Here is a 6,000-nt window from a genome sequence, read left to right on the forward strand (position 1 = left end):
TTTAAGTTACTATATAAATTATCTATGTAATATTTTTATAAAACCAAACTTTTAGTGGTATATTAAATCATTATGACACTAATAAATATGAGTATTAGTACATAAAATATTAAATATCATTAAATACATTAACGCTTTAGTGATACATAAAAAAATACCACTAAACACATGTTATAGGGACACATATATCATATGCAATTAAAAAATGTGCCGTTCTATGCCATTTTTTTTGTAGTATGCATCAGTGGGATAAAAGATACCTAACCGCTTAGTGTTATCTTTTGATGTCCGATGTGTATTCGTAATTTCTATAACTATGTTATAGGGCGATTACACAAGTTGTTTTAAATTCAATGATTTGATCGGAAATCTTTTATGATAACGGATTCCTATGCATGAGAGTTCTGAGGCATAGATGGGATAGACATGTTTAATTAAATTTAGTTATTAGCATCTCCATAAAACTAGGAGTTATATACTAATACATAATTGATAATCGATATCCACCTAGTTGGTTTCAAATAGATGAGATAAATGATACCTAACCATTTATTTGTTATGCAACTTGGATCATAGACTTTGATAATTAATGTTTTTAGGAACTAAAAGCGTATTAATTTTTAAATGTTAAATATTCGAAATACTAAATGAATTTTGTTAAAAACATTTAGATATATAATCCATTCTTATTCCCATGAATCATCATTTTCTAAATGCTGTGAAAAACAATAACATTCCATAAATACAATTTCAATGAATGGGTTCATGATATAACTAGTTACATAAATATTCCTACAATACAGTGATATTTTGTTCTGTAGCTGGTTCAAACTATAGAATAATGCAAGGCTATTAGGGTCACCCGATATGATCTAAGAGGCTCATAGTTTATGGAATGAACACCCGTAGGTTCATGAAATCCAATAAGTCCCAATTATATATATATATATATATATATATATATATATATATATATATATATATATATATATATATATATATATATATATATATCATAAAGGTTCATTATATAAATCTGGATGGCAAAACCAATTCTTTTGAAAACAACATTTATGGATCTAGGAGATATGACATTAGAGTGCATGACCTCTTGGACCCTATTGAGGAGCTCTACCGCCTCTGGTGCGAGAAAACCGAATGCATCGAATCCAAAAGGTACAAACACATGTTGATTTTCTATACATGCATTCTCGTGATTTACCACTTTGCATGCAACGACTTTCAAAGCGGCATGCCCAACTGTGAAAACCCCGCTCCCCAAACCAATAAGAGGAGAGACCCCAATAAGATCCACGCACGCATGCTTCACTCCTATCCATCTAAAGACCAAAATGTCAACCGATCAAAGTGTGGACCTTCCATCTTGCGGGTCCATCAAAAAGTTCACCGGCGCTTCTTTCTTCAAAGAAATACCAGCACGCCGACATGCATCAAAGAGAACATCCCGAACCACATCATGTTAGCACTAGAAACCAGGGAGCTCTCTACAATGAACCATGTGTTCCCCAAAGGTATCCAAACATGCTTTGTGGCAAACTAGGCATATCTCGTCAATTGGGAATATAGGAATCATGAGGCGGTAACAAATGATAGTTCAGTACTCCACATGTGACATATGCTGGCCAAGGCCATCAATAGGGTTAGTTAGCAGAAAATCCTGAGCTTGAGGTGCTCGCAGACACTCAAACACTACTTTCTGTCTGACAGTCATGTCGAAATCGACTTCCATATCTTGGATGATTTTTCTAAAAATGGCACACGCCAAAGGTTTTTGGGATTTAGGGGGGGTGGTGTCCTTATTAGTGAACTGTTACAGTCAAATCCCAGAATTGTATCGCGAAGACGAGTCATAGCACATAGGTAATCCGAGTCCATACCACACATGCCACTGTGACGTATGATGTGGTCTTGTAATGCCCAAGATTTGGCCATTGAGGCTACAAATGCATAGGAGGAAACCTCGTAAGCCGAGTACAAACCCAAACCACCGAAACGAATAGGGAAGGAAGCCAGACGCCACTGAATGTCTCCAAAGAAGGGGCATCCAGATACCACCATATTCTCGATAGACCTGCACAATCCTTTGTCAAAGAACAAACATGCCTCTTCTATGTGTCCCGACTGGCATGTCCTTAAGCCAAATAAAAGTTTTTAATTGCTCATACATGATCGAAGCAAAAGGATCTCACTCTTCGGGTCACATAGTTATGGAAGAAGGCCCATCAAATTAATAGCATTGACCGCTCTCTTCATGGACAACCCGCTAATAAACCCTGCGTCTCTGCTAACAGCTCCCCAAGGAGCTTCACCCCCAAAGATGGTCTCCCTATATCCGTTGGGAATAAATCGGCATGAAGCTTCCTACCATCACAGGAGGGCCAAAAAATCTCCGTTTTCTTGATGTTGAACTCAAGTCCCAAACATGGACCATGCAACTGAATAATGTTCAACACTCTAGCCACCTCCTCTAAATCCCAATGACAATCCCATCATCTAGATACCAAGCATGGAGAAGGAGCTTTCAATTGTCTCTAATCTTGTGCACAAGCTGGTGCAAAAACGAGGGCAAAAAGAACACGGCCCAATGGGTCGCCTTGCTACACCCAGTGGCAGAACATATATGTTGGTCTCCAATATAAAGTCTCACTGCTTGCCCGTACAAGAAATTCACCCACAAAGAAATGGAAGGGCACATCTTCTTAACCTCGTGGAGCAATGTTGATCGATTTACCAGGTTAAAGTCATTCGATAAATCCATAGTCAACATTACAAGAGACCCATCAGCATGGTGTTCACTCAACACCCTATCTACACTGTGTAACACAGCCTCGGCACCGCCGGATACACCAATCCCAAACTGAAAATCATTAAGGTACTTGGTAATTTCTTTACCCACACCTTTCATGGAAACCTTGGAAACCAGACGTCTCTATATAGTGCCTACTTCAATCGGACAGATCTCATTGTCAGGTTTAAGTAGAGGCGTGAGAGGAGCGGACGCAACAAACTCTGCCAAAATGGTTGGACATCTTCCCGCTAACCATAAATTAACCACTGAAGTGATAGCATGTATGAGATCTGTAGCAATAGCAGGCTCTTCTCCATAAAGGGTATCTAGTAAGTGTTGAGCCCTCAAGCTATCTCTCCCACAAGAAGTTCCTTTATGGAAGGATTTGATGCAACCAAATACACAGTCAAAGTCTGCTACAAGGGGAGGTTCAGAAATTATGGGGCTCCACATGGATGGGGGTGGCCTGAAAGGATGTTTGTCTTCCAAAGCATTAATAGTATCACCATTATATGGTGCAACACCCACATAGATAGATCGTGTTTCTTTTGTGGAGAAACATGATAATAGAAAATGAATTGCTCCTCTATCTGAAAAGAAATTCTGGAAGGGACGAGTACTTCAATTATCTACTGAATAAAACTTATACTTTTCATATAACATTCAAGTACTTGGTACTTAAATGTTAATATAATATTTGTAAATTGCTTACAAATATTGAAGAAGAGTAACCAGTTGAGCACAAGCAAGTTGAAACTTCACTCTCGGAGTTTACTTTATAATTTTTGCTTTGAAAATAATGGCTTGTATTGTAAAACAATGTTTGTTTTGGAAAAATTTATCCTATAAATTTAACATATCTAAATATAATTCTTGGTTAATTTATTAATATTTGATTATTTACTTGTATAGTTTTTCATAACGATAATATTCGTATTCTAAAATGATTAAATTCTATTTATGAGACTTGATCTCTTAATAAAATTATAAAGCATTTATTATTCTTTTAGAAATAACAAATTCTATATGCAAAAACTTTTGAATTAAACTTGTTTTGAATCAAAATTATCTTTGACATTATTATCTTTATTATATAAATGAAATACATATATTCCATCTTCAAGAAGGCTCTCTTTAAAGACAAATAATGTAGTTTATTTGACATATGTGAGTTTGTTTTATATATAAAATATTCCTAATGATGTTTCACTAAATTGTAAAGGAAATAATTATTAAGGAACCAAGCAATGTGATGTATGACTTCCTTTTTAATGATGTTTAAGACTTAGGAGTAGATACAAAATCAACTTAATTAACAACTATAGTAGTTATAACTATATTTTACATGTTATAACTTAATTGTGAAATATTTTTTGAAGTTATCCAATATAAAGTTGACATACAATTCAGTAAAACCATCTAAAGCCTTAGTCATAATACATGAATTAAACATTACTTGATATGGTTTATTTTCTAATCGGTAGAAATATCCTCCTTTATTCTTTTTGGGATTATACTTCAATCACTATTAATTGTATCTTGATTACAAATCCAGATAATAAGTGGATAAAACACATTATAAGATTTTTTTTTCAAAATGCTCCATCACTATCTTACTTAATGTTTTAGGAACATAAAGCGTATGTTAGATTAAAGTAATAATCCCAAAATATACTAGGTATGTATTTGTAGAATATTTTAAAAGGTTTTTTAGATTATTATATACAAACCCACCAAGACCAATTTCTCTTATTCCTCTAAATATAGAGTTAGCAGAGTGCAAGCTTATAATGACAAAGCAAGTGGGAGGAACATGGAACTTGAAGTGGCTCAAGAGCTATAGCATGATGTAGCACAAGTTGGGTCTAGTTTTAACAAGTAATTGTTAAGCATGAATAATAGATATTCGTAAAGACAAATTTTTCGCATCATTGGTAGAATACATCTTTTGACTTGAGAAATGTGCAACCGCTCATTGATGAGTTCTTCTTGATGGTTCTAGCAAATCTATAAACCACCAAAATGCTATATCAATCATCGAATCTGGTTAAATGACTTTCAGTCATGAATATTGAGAGTTAATCATGTATAATAATCGAGAATGGGCTTGATTAATCTTCCTCCTAATTTCAATGCTACATGGAGTAAGCGATTTTTCTAAAAAGAATATATACATGGATATCATAGACATTTACTGAGGCTTGTTATAAAAGAATTTTCTCATACTTATGTCATTGACTATGATTATTTACATACTCATGACATTCACTATGATCAAACCCCTTTGCAGGTTCTTATGTTTAGATTAAAAAGGATATTATTTATTGTAACAAAATATTCTTAATATGATATATGACAAATATATTTCAAGAAAGACAGTTTTTGTTAATAGACATCTACATGAAGATATCTTGCTTATCCAAGAGGTTTTCTTAATCCATATTATCCAAACAAAATGTGTAAATATTAAGATGCACATGTGGATATAAAACAAACATCTCTAGGTAACAATCCCTATTTTAATATACAAATAAAGGTGTACTTTTAAAACAAAATGAAGATGACATTTCTGTTTACTAAGAACTAGTGGAAGCCATAGTGATATTTCTAATCTTTTACGAAGCAGACATACCTAATCATGAGAAATTACATTATGACCGTGCCAAGCATTTTCATAATGACTTGGAATTTGTTTCTAAGATGAAAGGCTTATGAAAGACAATATACATTATTGTAATGTAAACTCTATAGAGACATATAAAGATGAATGTAAAAGTTTTAAGATGTTTATGCATATACTAACAATGTCTTCAAAAAGGTCAAGATACAAGGTGGCTTTAGAGGACTCTTCACATTGCCACAAGGCACTAAGTTTGACCTAGCCTCAAAAGGACCTAGTGTTGGGTTTTCATATGAAATAAAAGTTTGTTTTTCATAAAAACCGGAAACAGAAGACTTTAAAAATAACAAGTTTATTTGCAGTACATAAGAAAACCAAACCATCATGGATCCATTTATAGAGGTTAGAATGAAATAAAAACAACCATAGGATGTTTTAGAGATAACCTTTGAATCATCTGAACCCACTTGGTTTTTGGGTGTTGATAAAGATAGCAAAAATCAAAGTATATGATTCTCTACAGGTATCCACCATCAAGAGTAAGGAACTTGGAATGCTAGCTCCTTCTTGT

The sequence above is a fragment of the Lactuca serriola genome, chromosome 2 (assembly GCF_051521515.1).
Source record: "Lactuca serriola cultivar US96UC23 chromosome 2, Lser_US96UC23_V15, whole genome shotgun sequence".
Classification (NCBI taxonomy): Eukaryota; Viridiplantae; Streptophyta; class Magnoliopsida; order Asterales; family Asteraceae; genus Lactuca; species Lactuca serriola.